This window comes from Petromyzon marinus, chromosome 65 (assembly GCF_048934315.1).
Source record: "Petromyzon marinus isolate PM22_M1 ecotype Great Lakes invasive population chromosome 65, UKy_Petmar_22M1.pri1.0, whole genome shotgun sequence".
NCBI classification, from domain to species: domain Eukaryota; kingdom Metazoa; phylum Chordata; class Hyperoartia; order Petromyzontiformes; family Petromyzontidae; genus Petromyzon; species Petromyzon marinus.
In genome coordinates, this window is record NC_133731.1 from 8,174,836 (window position 1) to 8,195,047 (window position 20,212).

The 20,212-nt window shown below is 53.6% G+C and overlaps 1 protein-coding gene across 1 annotated transcript in view; it reads left to right on the plus strand.

Moving 5' to 3' along the window:
- The first annotated feature begins 459 nt into the window (after positions 1 to 459).
- LOC116956439 (epidermal growth factor receptor kinase substrate 8-like) overlaps positions 460 to 20,212 on the plus strand; it is a 76,776-nt gene continuing 57,023 nt past the window's right edge. The window contains exon 1 of the mRNA XM_076054345.1: positions 460 to 821. The gene's annotated coding sequence lies outside the window, so the exon portion shown is untranslated. The remainder of the gene's footprint in view (positions 822 to 20,212) is intronic.

Genomic DNA, 20,212 nt, shown 5'->3' on the forward strand with positions numbered 1-20,212 from the left:
CAGTCTCACGAGTGGATTTACTCCGGGGGTGATTGGAATGTTGTGTGTGTTATTGGAATGCTGTGTGTGTGATTCCATTACTGTGTGTGATTGGAATGCTGTGTGATTGGAATGCTGTGTGATTGGAATGCTGTGTGTGTGTGATTCTATTACTGTGTGTGTGATTGGAATGCTGTGTGTGTGATTATATTACTGTGTGTGTGATTGGAATGCTGTGTGTGATCTGAACGTCGTGTGTGAATGGATGACTGAGTGATTGTAATACTATAGTATCGGCATGATGTATGTGATGTTACTGTTGTGTGCGATTGGATTACAGTGAGTAATTGTGATACTGTGTGGGTGTGTGACATTGGAATGCTGTGTGTGTGTGTGATTAACACTCGGAGACCGCATTCCTCACTCGCCTCGCAACCTCCCTAGCTCGCTGTAGTTACGTAGGAGGGTGGGTGGAGTGGTGGTGGTGGTGGGCGGAGAGAGATGGAGGTGGGCTGGTGAGTGGGGTGGGCTGGTAATTGAAGGAGGCAGCCAACCCGCGCTGAGCAGGTGAACCTAACCCCGGCCATCCTATCCCTGCGGGCGCGTACCCAGCCACACGGCAACCACGAATTCACGAGGGGAGAGAGGAGGGAGACGGCGAGAGAGAGAGAGAGCCAGCCGAGCCCAGCTACGCCAGCCCACCTCGTACGCACACAAATTTGACTCCTTCAGAGAACGAGGGAAGGGTAGGGAGGACGAGGCGGACGAGGCGGAGGGAAGAGGGCTTGCTCTGTTTAGTTACAGCAACAGCGTCGGTGCCGTTGCTGCTGCTGCTGTTGAAGGTAACCCCGGGCTCTCTCTGTCTCCTCTGCGTTGCGTGACCCGTGTTTAATTAATGACTACTGTGATGGTGGACGGCGGTGGCTATTAATCGTGTGCGTCTGTGTGTGTGTGGGGAGGGGGAGCGGTGGCGCAACGGTTGGCGCATTGCGCTCCTGCGAACCCGGCGACCCGATTTGTTCGATTCTCGCTCGCGGACAACGTCGCAGCCGCGGTGACGAATGTCTGGAGAACCGGTTTGTGGGACCCTCCTCCCCCTAGGTCGACTCGGCCTCAAATGAGTGCAGTACCCTGCGTGGTGCTGCCCTCGTTAAAACATCGCTGACTTCGGGGAGACAAAGGCGAGTGGTGGTGGTGCTGCTGTTGCTGCTAACAGCACTAGTCCCCATCCCTCTGAGCAGTCTGTTAAGGCTCCGCGGAGCGAGGAGATCTTTGTCTGTGGTGGTTGTTGTTAGTGGTGTGGGGGAGTCTGGGCGTGCCTCCTGCTGCTAGAATATTCATCGCGCCTCCGATGGTACCACCACCACCACCGCCAAACAGCAGCAGCAGCAAAGCAGTCGCGCGTGATCCACTCCAGACAGTGTCCTGCTCGCCACACTTTAAATTGGGCACTGATGGTGGTGGTGAGCATGGGACGTTGTTCCCACTCGCCATTCGCGTGGCACGCGTGACTTTATCCTCCCCTGTGTGTGTGAAGTGTTGGTGCTGAAGGCCTCGACTTGATATAAAATAAATACTTAGCACGGAGTTCCGGAGCGAACTAAAAGACTCCAAAAGCAACATCGCTGTCAACCCATTTTTTTTATCAGGGCCCCCTAGCTTACTACAGACCAAGTCAGACCTTGTCGGTCACCCCGTGCCGTTTGTAAATCTCAACGTTCATCCCACAAAGTCCCATCACTAGGGAGAAACACAATTGTAGCTGCCCGCTTTGAAACGTCTGTACGCCGTATGGGCCTGAGAACTCAATTTCCCTGTACAAGAATACGGGCTAAACCGCGTGGGGTCCACGGCTATGGAAGCAGCTCTCTACCTGTCCCAACCTCTCGCTCTCTACCTGTCCCTACCTCTCTACCTGTCCCTACCTCTCGCTCTCTACCTGTCCCTACCTCTCTACCTGCCCCTACCTCTCGCTCTCTACCTGTCCCTGCCTCTCGCTCTCTACCTGTCCCTACCTCTCGCTCTCTACCTGTCTCCTACCTCTCTACCTGTCCCTACCTCTCGCTCTCTACCTGTCCCTGCCTCTCGCTCTCTACCTGTCCCTACCTCCCGCTCTCTACCTGTCTCCTACCTCTCTACATGTCCCTACCTCTCGCTCCCTACCTGTCCCTACCTCTCGCTCTCTACCTGTCCCTACCTCTCGCTCTCTACTTGTCCCTACCTCCCGCTCTCTACCTGCCCCTACCTCTCGCTCTCTACCTGTCCCTACCTCTCGCTCTCTACCTGTCCCTACCTCTCGCTCTCTACCTGTCCCTACCTCTCGCTCTCTACCTGTCCCCTACCTCTCGCTCTCTACCTGTCCCTACCTCTCGCTCTCTACCTGTCGCCTACCTCTCGCTCTCTACCTCTCGCTCTCTACCTGTCCCTACCTCTCGCTCTCTACCTGTCCCTACCTCTCGCTCTCTACCTGTCCCTACCTCTCTACCTGTCCATACTTCTCGCTCTCTACCTGTCCCTACCTCTCGCTCTCTACCTCTACAACGGCTGGCGGCTGGACGTGGCGGCTCACGCAGGGCGCGGCACCACCAATAACCACCCCGACCTGTTCGCGCGTCAACATAAACAAGGCCCCGCGCCACGGGGCCTCGCGCTGCTGGCTGCCCTCCGCTGCTGCCCTCCGTGGCCACGCCACCCAAGGGCGTGGTGAGGTCGTGGGGGTCGTGGCGCAAGCTCGCCCCTGACTCGCCTCTGGCTCGCCTCTCACACGGCTCGGCTCAATTGCTGTTTGTAGCTGCTCGGTGGCTTCCAAGGAAAGGCGTCGGCTCCCCCCGTGTGGCTCCCCCCGTGTGGCTCGCTCGAGGCTCCGATCGTCGGCATCCCGAGCTGGCTAGGGACACCTTTTTCGCGACTTTTGTCATCAAATTGGAGCCTCAGCCTGTGGCTAAGAATATGTTGATGTGGGTTTGGGGGGGCCCCACGTTGTGGCTTTGGGGGGGGGGGCACGTAACACTGATCTGTCATCAATTGCCCTCTGCCACCATCCGTCACTCCCAAGCGAAGTCAATCGCGAGGCGTTGCGAGCATGCACGCGGTTGTGACTGCGCGCCAATTCTTGGTTTCCCCCACTGTCGTTGTCGGGACGTTGACTGTGTGTGGTGTGCGCGGCTTTGTCAGCCGCGTCGGTGCCAACGCAGGCAAAGCCCTCGAGCCGGGCTTGCTGAGACCATAACTGATGAACGGTGTTTGTGTGTCTGTGCGTTGAACTTCCTCCCACAGCTGTCGGCCAAACACGCTTCAACCCCCTATTCTCGTCCAGGGAGATTGAGTTTTCAGGTCCATACCGCGCGCAGCCGTTTTAATAAGGGCAAGGTCTGAATTTGTAATCCGGTAGGCACTGATAAGGGGTTGACAGGTATGCAGTGGTGGTGAGTGTATCTTTGTTTGTGTTGTCTATTTGTTTGCGATGAACGTTGAGATTTATAATGGGCACGTGGTGACCACTAAGGTCTGGATTTGTCTGTAATAAGGCAGGGCACTGATAAGGGGTTGACAGGTATGACATAGACACAGACCCATAGAGATGCATAGAGACCCATAGAGATACATAGAGCAAACATGCCAACCCACACGGTTTACCCCGTTCTCTTGTACAAGGAAATTGAGTTTTCAGGTCCATACGGCGTACAGCCGTTTCAATACGGGCAAAATGTTGTCTATTTGTGTTTCTCCCTTGTGATGGGACTTTGTAAGATGAACGTTTAGACTTGTAAGAGGACGGGGGTGACCACCAAGGTGTGAATTGGTCTGTAATAGGGTAGGGCACTGAGAAGGGGTTGGCAGGTTTGAACATTGTCGCACCACCGGACGTAGCCAACGGTGCTCGTCGGAGGTGTGATACCCCACCAGCTTCACTTAAGAACAACTCCCGGAGCAATTGGCGATTTTGAAACGAAACTGCTTCTTTTTTTTCGTACCAAATAAGGCCCCGCTGAGCTAATGTAGCTCTTTACTTCAGCAAGCGACCTGGCTATCACAAACGATAGCCCAACGAAAGTGGCTCGTCGCCGCGTGGAAATGTACGGCAGCCAAATCATCGAAACTACTAGATTATAAACGTGGAGGGGAAGTAACCGGAGGACCCGGAGAAAAATCCGGGTGACCACGGGGAGAGTGGGGGAAAGAACACGCAGACTCCAAATATACAGCAGCAGGCGTCGTCAGGGTCGAGATTGAACTCATGGGCTCCTGCATACCAGGCGCGGGAGATAACATCTCCTAGCCACCACAGCGATCGAATGTTGTGTGTGGTGGGGTGTGTATGTGGGTGGTTGTGTGGTAGTGTGTGTGTGTGGTGTGTCTGTGAGGTTCTAGGGGAGGGGAAATCCCTCGGCCTGGAAAACATCGTGGGACAAAGTGGGGATGACCCTGCTTGAGGCTGCGGTGTCTCAAATATTGGAAGTCACCCCCTGTGAGTGGCTGGCTGAGGTGCCATCTGTTGAGGAAGTACTGAAGGCGATCCAGAATCTGAGACCAGGAAAGGCACCGGGCAGAGATGATCGCCCAAGCGAAATGAGGGAGGGTGGCGTTTGTGCAAAGACTGCCCGACATGACATCATAACAACAGTCTGGACCACTGGACGGGTTCCGTAGCATTAGAAGGATGTTCTGGTGGTCCCCCTCTTTAAGAAGGGGGGCCGCACATACTGTAATGACTACAGGGGCATCTCACTCCTCAGTGTGCCGGGAAAGGTCCTGGCAAGGATTAGTCAAAATCGCCTTGCTAGGCACACTGAGTAGAGGCTTGCGGAGCCCCAATGCGGTTTCAGGAAAGGGCGGTCCTGCACAGATGCCATATTTTCTGTCCATTTGCTACAGCAGAGGTGTAAGAAATTCCATCAAAAACCTGCATCTCTGCTTTATTGACCTGGTCAAGGCCTATGATACCATCAGTAGGCCTGGGCTCTGGGTTATTCTTTGTGCTTTCGGAGTCCCAGACCCCTCTGCTCACGATCATTAAGGACCTTCATGATGTGGCCGGGAGTCGGAGCCATTCCCTTTTCACCTTGGAGTGCGACAGGGATGTCCTCTGGCTCCCACATTATTTAACATCTATTTTGACCACGTGGTTCGTGAAGCCTTCAATAGCTGTACTGGAGGATTTTCCATCTGGTACAGATACAATGGGAGGCTGATCGATGCCCCGGTGCAGTCAAGGGATGGCTCCCTATTGGTCAACCACGTTATATATGCCGATTATCTGGTTATTGCTGCTCACTCAGAGAAGGAGTTGGAGGTGCTGCTGCTGAACCTGGAGCTAGCCACTAATAGGTGGGGCCTTACCATCAGCCCCACCAAAACTAAGCACCTGCCTGGGTATTTTGTACCGTTGGACACTCCACCCCCACAACTCCCAATTAGTGATAGGGCAGTTGTGGAGAGAGTGTCGAGTTTCCCATACCTGGGCAGTGTGCTCATGACCGGCTCCGGTTTGACAGCAGAGGTCTCACTCCGAATCAGTCGAGCAGCAATATCATTTCATCGATTGCGTAACGCTGTGTGGAAGCTACCTGGTCTGTCACTACGCTTCAGGTCTTCTCGGCCACGGTCATTCCATCCCTTCTCTACGCTTGCGAAACGTGGACCCCCCCTAATGGAACATCTTCACCGGTTAGAAACATTTAGGCTGGCCTGCCTACGATTAATCTTGGTTTTAACCAGGCTGGATTGTGTGAGGAGCTCACAAATCCTCGAAAGATCTGGACAAAGTCCCATCGGTGAGCACCTCAGGCAGGCAAGGCTGCGTTGGCTGGGTCACATAGCCCGCATGCCCAGCCACCGCATGCCTAAACAGCTTTTGTTCGTCTGGATCGAGGGGGCTAAACGGGCGCGGCAGGGGCTAGACAAGACATGGAGTGATGTGGTACAGGAGGATGTGGAGCTGAGTGGACTTGCTGATGACCCGTACCAGCGGTGTGAAGATCAGCCTCTGTGTGTTGTGGTGATGTTGTCGCTGCACTTGCCACACTGCACCTGGCTGGCTGCGCGGTGTCTTTGTTTGTGGTCGTTGCCGCTCAACGTGGAATGCTGCCGGGTCGTTTGCCTGACATTTTTGTTAGCTACTTAACAGTTGGTGGTGGTGGTGGTTAAGGTGGTGGTGGTGGTTAAGGTGGTGGTGGTGGTGGTTAAGGTGGTGGTTGTCCTGCTGTGCGGGGAGCGATAGCGCAGTAGCGGGTTAGCGCTGCGCTACGAACCCCCGGCAACCCGAGTTTGATTCCCGCTCACGGCCAAACCAACACCAGGTGACGATTATCTAAACTGGTCCTGAGCCTCTCCAAGGTCTACTCGGCCTCCAAATGGGTACTTGGTGCCTGCCGCGTGTCATCGGTTTCGCCGCCGTGGAGACAAAGGCGGGCCGGACGTGGTGCTGGCCACACCAGCTCCTCGTGTGCCACACCAGCCCCTCGTGTGGCACAATGCCGGGCGTGGTTCTGGCCACACCAGCTCCTCGTGTACCACAATGCCGGGCGTGGTTCTGGCCACACCAGCTCCTCGTGTACCACAATGCCGGGCGTGGTACTGGCCACACCAGCCCCCCCCCCGTGTACCACAATTCCGGGCGTGGTTCTAGCCACACCAGCTCCTCGTGTACCACAATGCCGGGCGTGGTTCTGCCACACCAGGCCCTCGTGTACCACAATGCCGGGCGTGGTTCTGGCCACACCAGGCCCTCGTGTGCCACAATGCCGGGCGTGGTTCTGGCCACACCAGCCCCTCGTGTGCCACAATGCCGGCCTCGTAGGTGCTACTAACAGCACTTGTCCTCCCCCCCCCCAACAACATTCTGAAGGGGCTCGCACGGGATGGGGGTGGGGGAGATCTTTGACGCCCCCATTCCAAACGTGCCCACAACGTCCCAGCTTCCGAGGAGTTGTGGACGCCACTGGTGGTTGTTGTTGTTGTGGTTGTTGTTGTGGTTGTTGTTGTGGTTGTTGTTGTTGTGGTTGTTGTTGTTGCTGCGACCGACGGCTTTTGTTTAAAAGTGACGCTGTAAATCGACGATCTGCTTCCTGCACACAACAACAATAATAACAACCGCCACTAAGTGGCGGTGACGTCGCCACATCGCCTGTGCCAGGCTAGGTGCACGTTGAGGACGCCCGCTGGCGGGAGGTCACGGGTGCCATGGGGTCGATACGTAGACACACAACAACAACCGCCATTCGCCACTAAGTGGCGGTGACGTCACCACGACGCTTGTGCCAGGCCATGTGCACCTTGAGGCCACGTGAAGTGTCGAACGCCCGCTGGCAGGAGGTCACGGGACAGACCCAGGTGCCACAGGTCGACTAACTGAGATGACTGGCTGATGCACCACCTGTGCCCCCTACTGTGCCCACCTGCTGTGCTTTAGCCACCCGGCGCTCCGCTCGTTGTTGTGAGCGTCGCTCCTCTGCCCTCCGTTGATGTTGGAGGGCGACTGCCTCCAACTGCCCAGTAGCGTCCTTCACGAGCCTCCTCCACAGAGGCCGATCTTGACACCGGCTGGTACCAGTCATCGGCAAGTCCACTCAGCTCCACGTTCTCCTGTACCACATCACTCCATCTCTTCTCTAGCCCGTGCCGCGCCCGTTTAGCCCCCTCGATCCAACAAAAGCTTCTTTGGTTGGCTGGGTCATGTCGCCCGCACGCCCAGCCACCGCATGCCGAAACAGCTTTTGTTCGTTTCGATTTAAAGCTTTCGTGACTGCAAGGATTCATCTTCTTTGGTTCTTTCGGTAAAGTCACGTAGAATGAGAATAAAATAATAAATTGATAAAATAAAATAACACAATATTCTTCATCTGAAGGCCGCTTGTGTTGTGGCCGAAACGTCGTGAGAATATTATTGTGTTATTTTATTTTATCAATTTATTAACTTATTCTCATTCTACGTGACTTTACCGAAAAAACCAAAGAAGATGAATCCTTGCAGTCACGAAAGCTTTAAATCGAAACGAACAAAAGCTGTTTCGGCATGCGGTGGCTGGGCGTGCGGGCGACATGACCCAGCCAACGCAGCCTTGCCCGCCAGAGGAGCTCACCGATGGCACCTTGCCCAGATCTTTCAAGGATTTGTGAGCTCACACAATCCAGCCTGGTTAAACCCAGGATGGATCGTAGGCAGGCCAGCCTAAATGTTTCCAACCGGCGAAGATGCTCCATTAAGGGGGGTCACGTTTCGCAAGCTTAGAGAAGGGAGGGAATAACCGTAGCCGAGAAGACCTGAAGCTTAGTGCGGAGCGACAGACCAGGTAGCTTCCACACAGCGTTACGCAACCGATAAAAATATATTGCCGCTCGACTGCATCGGAGTGAGACCTCTGCTGTTAAACTGGAGCCGGTGCGCCCTACACACACGTAGACAAACAACAACAACAACAACCGCCATTCGCCACTAAGTGGCGGTGACGTCACCACGACGCTTGTGCCAGGCCATGTGCACCTTGAGGCCAGGTGAAGTGTCGAACGCCCGCTGGCAGGAGGTCACGGGGCAGACCCAGGTGCCACGGGTCGACTGACTGAGATGACTGGCTGGTGCACCACCTGTGCCCCCTACTGTGCCAACCTGCCGTGCTTCAGCCACCCGCTTCCTACACACCCGCGCTCGCTGGTAAAAAAAAAGTATCCCATCTAAATGACGACCACTCGACCCCAGCTGTAAATGAACCGATACTTGCGCTTTGTATTTTGTGGCTGTGCGCCTCTTGGCGGTCTTGTCTGACACTCCGTGAGACTCCCTGGGACGAGGCCATGGAGGAGACTTTCGCTGTCTGGTGTGGTGTCGGCCAATCGGTCTCTTATTATTATCAGAGCGTGTTTGTTTTGCGTGGTGTTTGCCACGAGCATGTGTGGTTAGTGCGGACTTGGTGTTTGAACATCGTAACGGGGAAAGTATATTTTTACGTCTGCCCTCTCTCTCTGCCTTTTATAAATTTATTTAATTTTTAAAAAAATTATAAACACATCCCAGCAGCCAACGCAGCTACCCACCTCCTCCGTTGGCTCCACGCAAGACAATCTCCGGCTGGTGTTTGATGTTCCATGTCTGGTCCTCGTCAGCAGTGCATTCGGCTCACGCACAGCCCGATTCTGCTGATTTGTTTTTATAAAAAAGATATATTCGTTTTTGTGGTGGGAGGCCCTTAATTCAGCAGTGTATAGAGACAGACGGCACCGATTTGGTGGTGGTGGTGATCATGATGTGATGTTACTGGGGAAACTTTTGTGACACAGCCTGCTGTCTGCATCTCATCCACGCTGTTCTCTCACCACACTGCTGGTCACACACTCACCATACACTCACCACACTCACCATACACTCACCAACACTCAGTCATACACTCACCACACTCACCATACACTCACCACACTGCTGGTCACACACTCGCCATACACTCACCACACTCACCATACACTCACCACACTCAGTCATACACTCACCACACTGCTGGTCACACACTCACCACACTCACCATACACTCACCATACACTCACCATACACTCACCATACACTCACCATACACTCACCATACACTCACCACACTGCTGGTCACACACTCACCACACACTCACCACACTGCTGGTCACACACTCACCATACACTCACCACACTCAGTCATATACTCACCATACACTCACCACACTGTCAGTCACACACTCACCACACTGTCAATCACACACTCACCATACACTCACCACACTCAGTCATATACTCACCATACACTCACCACACTGTAAGTCACACACTCACCATACACTCACCATACACTCACCACACTCACCATGCACTCACCACACTGTCACACACTCACCATACACTCACCACACTCACCATACACTCACCACACTCAGTCATACACTCACCACACTGTTAGTCACACACTCACCATACACTCACCACACTGTCAGTCACACACTCACCATACACTCACCACACTGTCAGTCACACACTCACCACACTGCTGGTCACACACTCACCATACACTCACCACACTCAGTCACATACTCACCATACACTCACCACACTGTAAGTCACACATTCACCATACACTTACCACACTCAGGCACACACTCACCACACTGTCAGTCACACACTCACCATACACTCACCATACACTCACCACACTCATTCACACACTCACCACACTGTCAGTCACACACTCACCATACACTCACCATATCCTCACCACACTGTCAGTCACAGCAACACACAGAGACAAAGACCCCCCGTATAGGCTGGTAACAGACTGTTGGGGTAGGTGCTGTTAGCGAGCACCTATGAAGGCCGGCACGGCACATGAGCAGGTGGGTGGCCAGTACCACGCCCGGCCGCCTTTGTCTCTCTAGTGGCAATGTGTTTACACAGCGCACCAGGTACTCATTTGAGGCTGAGTCAACCTAAGGGAGGCCCACGACCGGTTCATATAATCGTCACTGGTGTTGGCCGTGAGCGGGCATCGAACCGGCGTTGCCAGGTTCGTAGCGCAGTGTGCTAACCACTACACTACCGCTTCCCACACAGCAACACTCACCCACTCACTCACTTACCAACTCACTCACCAACTCGCTCACCAACTCACTCACTTACCCACTCACTCACCAACTCACTCACTCACCCACTCACTCACCAACTCACTCACTCACCCACTCACTCACTCACCCACTCACTCACCAACTCACTCACTCAATCACCAACTCACTCACTCACCCACTCGCTCACCAACTCACTCACTTACCCACTCACTCACCAACTCACTCGCTTACCCACTCACTTACCCACTCACTCACCAACTCACTCACTTACCCACTCACTTACCCACTCACTCACCAACCCACTTACTCACTTACCCACTCGCTCACTCGCCACTCTGCAGGCCACATCACCTCTCTCTCTCTCTGCTTCTTCCCTCGCACTGCCACAATGTGGAACTCTCTCTCCTCCCGTCGTCATCATCATCACCACCACCACCATCGTCACCATCAACCTCTCTTCCTCCCGATCTCTTTACCGATAACAAACTCGCGCGATCCAAGCAACGTGGGTGTGTCACCCTTATCGATGTAACCCGTATCTATCTACAACATGAGCAGTGCCGCTTGTTATCGAGCGCTTGACGTTTTGGGATCTGCGCGCATGGCAACCGTCTTAATGAAACGATCAAAACCCCCACCGTGCTGAAGCATTATGGGGCTGGCCGTGTGACGGCATGGACCCAGCAGCCTTGATTGACGCCGCTACCATGATTTAACTTGCCCTGCACAGAGCCGTCCGCGGTCTCGGGAATTAGTGTCGCAGCATTGCGGTTGTTTGGCCGGTACAGTGCCATCTTTAATTAATGAGTGGCATCTAGCGAGAAAGCAGAGTGCACGGGGAAAACCCACGTGGTGAAGGGCAGCTTCTCAATCAACGCTCTCCTGGACACCACACGGACCCCCCCGCCCCCTCCACCGCCCTTTACCCCTTCCCAGCCTACAACACCTGGCAAGCCCTGTTGGTGGTCTCCCATCCGGGTACTCAACCCGGATTGCACCTTTACTGAGATCCGCTGAGCAAGAACCTCAACTGAACTTGTTTCTGTATTGCACCAGGTAAGGCCCTGCCACTGAGTCGTGTGGTAGCTCTTATTCAGAAGCGACCTGGCCACCACAAATGATAGCTCAGCCAAGTGGCTTATCGCCATCATCATCATCACCATCATCACGTGGAAATTCATAGCAGCCAAATGCTCTAAATGTGGAGGGGGGGAAAACCGGAGGACCCGGGGAATAATCCACGCGGTCACAGAGACGCGCAAACTTCCAAATATACGGCAGCAGGCATCGTCGGAGTCGGGATCAAACCCACAACCTCCTGCACACCAGGCGAGGTAGTGAACATCTCCGAGCCACCGTGGCGCCCTCGGTATATGTCGCGGAACTAATTACAGCAAACCCTTGCCTTCCTCGCGGGTTGAGCCATCGCGGTTTTTTGCGCAACCATTTTTTATTGAGGTGCAGAGTTCGCCCGTCGCCCGCCCCACTGGTGTGGCCCGGCCATTGGCGGGCGCCGGCGAGATTGCTCGGTTGACCCGGTAGGCGTCGTCCCTGTGCTGCCCGTGATGACGACGCCGCTTCCTGCCGCTGCTGCCCAGGTGCCAATGCTCGGGGGTGAGGGCAATCGGTTGGCGATGCCCAAATGGGAATCGGCCGCGATGAGACTTTGCCGAGGCCGTGGTTGACGTCTGTGCTTCGTCGGCGAGCGGGGTCTCTTTAACGGTACACACGGCGGCCCTCCTGCTGCTGGCCTTTGCCACCGCCTTGACAACATTTGTAAGGTGGGCACGGGAAGACTTCTTCACCGGCTACTCGAATCGTAAACGTTGTTGTGGGTTTACTCTCCAACGCGCAAACCGGTTAGTGCTGAAGTGCCGCAGTAACAAATTATTGGCACGTTTTGGTTTACGTGGCGGTCCTTGATGATTGGCCGTGTAGGGTGGTGCCTGGTTTGACGACACATTTAGATTTAAAGCTTTCGAGACTGCAGGGATTCATATTCTTGGTTATTTCGGTAAAGTCACGTAGAATGGAAATAAAATGATAAAAATAAAACAATAAAATTTTATTAATAAAATTTTATTATGTTTTATTACGTTTTTTTTTATTGTTTTATTTTTATTATTTTATTTCCATTTTACGTGACTTTACCGAAAGAACCAAGAAGGACACACTTATATTTCAATCTTGATTTGAAGCTTTCGTGACTGCAGGAATCCATAATCTCTTTGGTTCTTTCGGTAAAGATTTGTGTCTGGGATCAATGGAAAACTAAATCGGTTTTACCTTTGCCGGCAGTTAAACAGGAGCTGTGTTAAGATGTTCAAACACCAAATATATATGCTTCTTGCAAGGCTTCGAGTCTGCGTTGTTAACCACACGTATGCTTCGATACGTGTGGTTAATGCACACCACTTTGATACTGGCAAAAATGTCCCACTTTTGTAACTGCTCACCCCGAGCTATAAAAGCCCGGCTAGTGGCATTATCTTTGTGCTGTTCGCGTTTTGGCGTTCTGTGGTCTGACACTGGTGAGACTAGGCCCTAAAGAGGGCTATCTCTGGTGTAGGCCAATCCGTTTCAAAGACATTGCAAAACATTGTTATTTATTATCAGAGCATGTTTGCGTGTTTTGCCACAAGTATGCGTGGTTATTGTGGACTTAATGCCTTGCAAAAGGTTTCTATTTGGCGTTTGAGGATCTCTCAACACCTCCTGTTCTCTTGCCTGAAAGGGTAAAACCCAGTCCTACTTTTTGACAATATAGGTAGTACCCGACTTACGATTGTCCGACTTACGACATTTCGATCTTACGATGGCGATAGCGATATGACAAAATTGTAAAATATTTTAAATTTTGCGCGGCAGGCAAACGCAGCAGCGTACGAGGTACGCGACTGTAACTTGATCATCGCCATCCTCCTCTTCCGACAACTAAGCTAATGTAGCCATCAACAACCTAACATCGTTCAAGTATGCAGACGACGGACAGAATCTTGGTGGGTACAGTGGAACATGATACGTTACGACACGTTCAATGCATGTATGATACGTAGCTTTAGCGATTTCATTTTAGGGTTACCACGATATGATACATACGTTCAATGCATGTTAAAAGTTTTTATAGCAGATAGGATTGTTTCCTGAAAAAACTTTCTATGAAAGTGCAGTTCATATAGGTATGCCAGTCGCCCTCCAGCAAACACGGGAGGGCAGAGGAGCAACGCTCACAACAACGAGCGGAGAGCCTGGTGGATAAAATGCAGCGAGTTGGCGCAATAGGGGGGCACGTGCATCTGCCAGTTATCTCAGTTAACCAATGACACCTGGGTCTGTCCGGTGACCTCCTGCTGGCATGCGTTTGACACTTCACACGTGGCCTTAAAGTGCACCTGGCCTGGCACAGGCGCGCTGGTGACATCACCGCCACTTGGTGGTGAATGGTGGTTGTATCCATGTTGACATTCTATTGCACCGTACGTAGCCAACCGTGCTAATGGGAGATGTGGGCGAAGGACAACAAACTAAGCACAAAAAGCAGTTCTGAAGAAATAACTTTTCAATCTAGATAATTGTTTAACAGCGCTTAGCTCCCAGTGGCTTCCTAATATCGGAAGGGAAGAGCGTTCCAGACGGCCGCAGAAGCAGCGCATCTGAAATCGCCGCGCGATGACGCTGCCCTGCGCACACTCGCCAGTTTTTGTTCCACATTTTGTGTAAATGGTCTTGATTTCTGAAGGGCGGAATCGTCACTCGTGCGTAGCTCGCTTTGACTCGTCGTCCCATGCGTGGCATCTTCAGCGCATGGAGTTAACAAGTTATTAATTTTAATAATTGCGTAATATACTTATCCTCACCGCAGTGGGATGTGCAGATGGCACAGATGGAGATTAGTCCACACTTTGCGGTACTGCCTTGTGCTGGAAGGGAGTTCCACAGCCCATCTGTGAGTGGTCCACCAACCCTCGCTGCTTCTGTCTCTACAGCGCTTGGTCGCAGACTGCCACGCGCAGTGTTCAGCCACCGCTACCCAGTTAAGCAGCTTGATTTTGTCGCGCGAGCAGGCGTTTAACGTGCCGATCATTCTTGTTTCGACAAAGTAAATAAGCAGACGCCTCTGACATATCCGCCGCTGCACGTGAACAAAAATAAAAATAATAAAAAAATGTCTCTTCCAAGACTCATCGGCCAGCTGTGCACGGCCTTCTGGGAGCGCTTCCTGTTCAGCAGCATTGATTCACGACGACCTCGTGGGCCGGTTTCAACATTCAGCGTCTCATCGGCAGAGTTTGGGGCCGTCCGTAAGTGACGTCACGCACCTGGGGGAGGGGGGGGGGGTCAGACATTTGTGACGATGTGTGACGAGGGGGTGGGTTGAGAAATGTGACGTCGCATCAAAATGCGCGACTTTAAATAAATACAGACAACACGTTTTACTTAAGTAAATAGACTTTTTAATAAATGTTTTATCCTACAACAGCAGAGTGCAGCGCCACATTAAATACGCACTACAATGTGACAATATATATTCTTAGTTTTTTCGGTAAAGTCACGTGACTTTACCGAAAGAACTAAGAATATGAATTACTGCAGTCACGAAAGCTTTAAATCAAAATGTGACAATAGTTTAAAGCGATTTGAAGCATGTTTTATTTTGGGGTGGGGGCAGAGCTTTGTGACGTCATATTTGAGGGGGGGGGTCTGACTTTTTGTGACGCCGTGTGACGAGGGGGGGGGGTCAAAAATCGTCCCAAATCGCGTGACGTCATTTATGGACGGCCCCTTATGTCGAAGCCGGTCCAGAGTTCTGCTCGTCTTGAATCGATCCTGCTGTGATTCCGCACTCCCAGAAGGCCGTGCGGCTGCTGGACAGGTTTGCGAAGGAGGCGTATGGTCTGCTTATTTATGTTACTATTAGTCTATGTTGTCATTATATTGTCCACTGACGCTAAACATTCACCGGTAAGGTGGATACAAATGCTCGCTGCCGTATATTCATCACAATTGTTGGCTGCAGAGAAGAAGAAGAAGAAAAAACACTCCTGTATCTCGACTCTTTTTATCCCAGAAGAATCCGATGAGCTATGAAGCTCTTAATCATGGCTGTGAATGTGGGGGTCAGATAGCCCAGTCTGGCGGGTCCATTCCAAAGGACATTGTTTTTAATATCGATAGAGGAAACCTGTTTGGGTTTTGTTGTTGTAGTTTGGGAGGGTTAAACAAAACACACAACTCGGTCAGCTGCAAAACCTTGGTAGAGTCGTGACGTTATCGTGCCAAGATCTGGAGCTAAATATACACGGAGCTTCGCCGAATGCCGACACAATGCGTTCCACGGAGCGAGGCGTCAATAGAAGCGCAGCGCCTTGGCGGAGGTGAAGTGACGCAAGTCGGAGCCGGAGAGGAAGGGGAAATCGTGACCCAGAGTTTGCCGAGGGGATCCGCTGGCGGCTCTTCTCTCTCGGTCCAAACGTCGACGTCGTGCTTGGGTGTGGGTGGAGATCGTCGGCCGCATCGTCAAGACATCGCCACCACCGCCAACAGCAGCAGGCTGGCCCAACACCAATAGCCAGCGCCGTTCGCCGCCAAGTGACGGTGGGGTCACCACGGCGCCTGTGCCAGGCTAGGTGCACTATGAGACCACGTGCAGTGTCGAAGTTCTCTCTGATGACAGGAGGTCACGGGACAGACCCAGCAGGTGCCGTGGGTTGTCTGGCTGAGATGGCGGGCCGATGCACCAGCTGTGACCCCCTACTGTGCCAACTTGATGCATTTTAGCCGCCTGGCGGCTCCGCTCGTTGTTGTGAGCGTCGCTCCTCTGCCCTCCGTGGTTGTTGGAGGGCGACTGCCTCCAACTTTCCCAGCAGTAGCGGCGTCCTTCACGAGCCGCCTCCTCCACAGAGGCCGATCTTGACACCGCTGGTACCAGTCATCGGCAAGTCCACTCAGCTCCACGTCCTCCTGTACCACATCATTCCATCTCTTCTCTAAGCCCGTGCCGCGCCCGTTTAGCCCCCTCTTTGTGGCCAAACGGAAGCTGCTTGGGCATGCGGTGGCTGGGCTTGCGGTGGCCGGGCCACTCAAACGCTGCCACGTGCATCTCCTTCGCCAAAGGAATATTAAAAGATGCAGCCCACAGTCCTTTGCGATAGCTCTCGAATAATAATAATAATAAGAGTAGTAGTCTTACCCGAGCAAATACGTTATCAGATTCGTAAATCGCGCGCGGTGAATGGATTGTTTTCTTTCTCGCAATGGGGATGACATCGGCGTGAATGAATATCTCGGGCGTGTTCTGTACCACCACCACCACCAAATACTCCAGGCGTGAGCTGTCCGCAGCGGTTATTTCCGTCCCGTCAGATTGTGCTCGGGATAGTTGCGCAACCCACAGGTGCGTGCGTAGGTAGGGGACGCACGCGCGCGCGCGCGTAACACCCCCGCGATAGACGTGGGCACGCGCTCCGGGCGGTGGTCTTGGGCGGGCGTGGTGCGACCCACACACACCCACACACACACAGATAAAAAAAGATCCCCCGTATAGCCTTAACAGACTGTAGGGGCAAGTGCTGTTAGCGAGCACCTATGAAGGCCCGAACGGTACACGAGGGGGTGGGTGGCCAGCACCACACCCGGACACACACACACACACCCACACATACACCTACTCCCACCCACACACACCTACTCCCACACACACCCACCCACCTACTCCTACACACACACACCCACCTACTCCCACCCACACACACATACTCCCACACCCACCCACCTACTCCCACCCACACACACACCCACACACACCCACACCCACCCACCTACTCCCACCCACACACACACCCACCTACTCCCACCCACACACACCCACACCCACCTACTCCCACCCACACACACACACCCACCTACTCCCACACACACACACATACCCACCTACTCCCACCCACACACACACCCACCTACTCCCACACACACACATACCCACCCACACACACCCACACACACACACCCACCTACTCCCACACACACCCACCCACACCCACCCACCTACTCCCACCCACACACACACACCCACCTACTCCCACCCACCCACCTACTCCCACCCACACACACCCACACCCACCTACTCCCACACACACACATACACACACACACACACCCACACACACACACCCACCTACTCCCACCCACACACACCCACACCCACCCACCTACTCCCACACACAACAACCGCCATTCGCCACTAAGTGGCGGTGACGTCACCACGACGCTTGTGCCAGGCTATGTGCACCCTGAGGCCACTTGAAGTGTCGAACGCCCGCTGGCATGAGGTCACGGGGCAGACCCAGGTGCCACGGGTCGACTGACTGAGATGACTGGCTGATGCACCACCTGTGCCCCCTACTGTGCCAACCTGCTGTGCTTTAGCCACCCGGCGCTCCGCTCGCTGTTGTGAGCGTCGCTCCTCCGCCCTCCGTTGTTGTTGGAGGGCGACTGCCTCCAACTGCCCAGTAGCATCCTTCACGAGCCTCCTCCACAGAGGCCGATCTTGACACCGCTGGTACCAGTCATCGGCAAGTCCACTCAGCTCCACGTCCTCCTGTACCACATCACTCCATCTCTTCTCTAGCCCGTGCCGCGCCCGCTTAGCCCCCTCAATCCGGCCAAACAAAAGCTGTTTCGGCATGCGGTGGCTGGGCATGCGGGCTACATGACCCAGCCATCGCAGCCTTGCCTGCCGGAGGAGCTCACCGATGGGACCCTGCCCAGATCTTTCAAGGATTTGTGAGCTCCTCACGCAATCCAGTCTGGTTAAACCCAGGATGGATCGTAGGCAGGCCAGCCTAAATGTTTCTAACCGGCGAAGATGTTCCATTAGGGGGGTCCACGTTTCGCAAGCGTAGAGAAGGGAGGGAATGACCGTGGCCGAGAAGACCTGAAGCTTAGTGCGGAGCGACAGACCAGGTAGCTTCCACACAGCGTTACGCAACCGATGAAAAGATATTGCCGCTCGACTGATTCGGAGTGAGACCTCTGCTGTTAAACTGGAGCCAGTCATAAGCACACTGCCCAGGTATGGGAAACTCTCCACTCTCTCCACAACTGCCCCATCACCGATTGGGAGTTGTGGGGGTGGAGTGTCCGATGGTACAAAATACCCAGGCAGGTGCTTAGTTTTGGTGGGGCTGATGGTAAGGCCCCACCTCTTAGTGGCACGCTCCAGTCTCAGCAGCAGCGTCTCCAACTCCTCCTCTGACTGAGCAGCTATTACCAAGTCATCAGCATACATAACGTGGTTGAGCAATAGGGAGCCATCCCTTGACCGCACCCGGGCATCGATTAGCCTCCCATTATATCTGTACCATATGGAGATTCCCCCGGTACAGCTATTGAAGGCTTCACGAACTACGTGGTCAAAATAGATGTTAAATAATGTGGGAGCCAGAGGACATCCCTGTCGCACCCCAAGGTGTACAGGGAATGGCTCTGACTCCCGGCCACGTAGTTTTACCCGGGCCCGCTCACCATCATGAAGGTCCTTAATGATCGTGAGCAGAGGGTCAGGTACTCCAAAAGCACGAAGAACGACCCAGAGCCCAGGCCTACTGATGGTATCATAGGCCTTGACCAGGTCAATAAAGCAGAGATGTAGGTCTTGTTGGAATTCCCTACACCTCTGCTGTAGCAGACGGACAGAAAATATGGCATCTGTGCAGGACCGCCCTTTCCTGAAACCGCATTGGGGCTCCGCAAGCCTCTCCTCAGCGTGCCTGGCAAGGCGATGCTGAATAATCCTTGCCAGGACCTTTCCCGGCACACTGAGGAGTGAGATGCCCCTGTAGTTGTTACAGTCTGTGCGGTCCCCCTTCTTAAAAAGGGGGACCACCAGGGCATCCTTCCAATCCTGCGGAACCCGTCCAGTGGTCCAGACTGTTGTTATGATGTCATATAGGGCAGTCTGTGCACAAACGCCACCCTCCCTCAGCATTTTGCTTGGGAGATCATCTCTGCCCGCTGCCTTTCCTGGTCTCAGACTCCGGATCGCCTTCAATACTTCCTCAGCAGATGGCACCTCAGCCAGCCACTCACAGGGGGTGACTTCATCCAATATTTGAGGCACCGCAGCCTCAGCAGGGTCATCCTCACTTTGTGCCACGATGTTTTCCTGGCTGAGGGATTTTCCCTCCCCCAGGACCTCACAGAAATGCTCAGCAAATCTGCGAACCTGTTCCTGGGGGTCGGAAATTGGATCACCGTTTTTTCCCCTAATGATGGTAATAGGTGTGGCGCTGCAGGTTACTTTTTTGATGGAGTTAAATAGAGATTTGTGATCACGGGCCACTGAGGCAGACTCCATCTCCTCAGCAACCCGCGACCACCACCCATCCTTGCAGCGCCTCACGGCTCTCCGAACCTCCGAGCGAAGGCTGCGGTAAGCCTCCTCATTCTCTGACGTGGGATTCTGTAGCCGATGACAGTGGGCCTGTCGCTTTTTCTCAACCATCGTGAACAACTCCTCTGTCATCCAGGGTCTCTGGGGAGGTCTGGACCGCGTACCCAAAGCAGCCATTGCAGCTGCATGAGTCACAGTCCTAAACCTCGCCCATTTACCCTCGACATCAGGAGGAGTCGGGGACGATGCCAATCCCAGCCGCAAGCGATG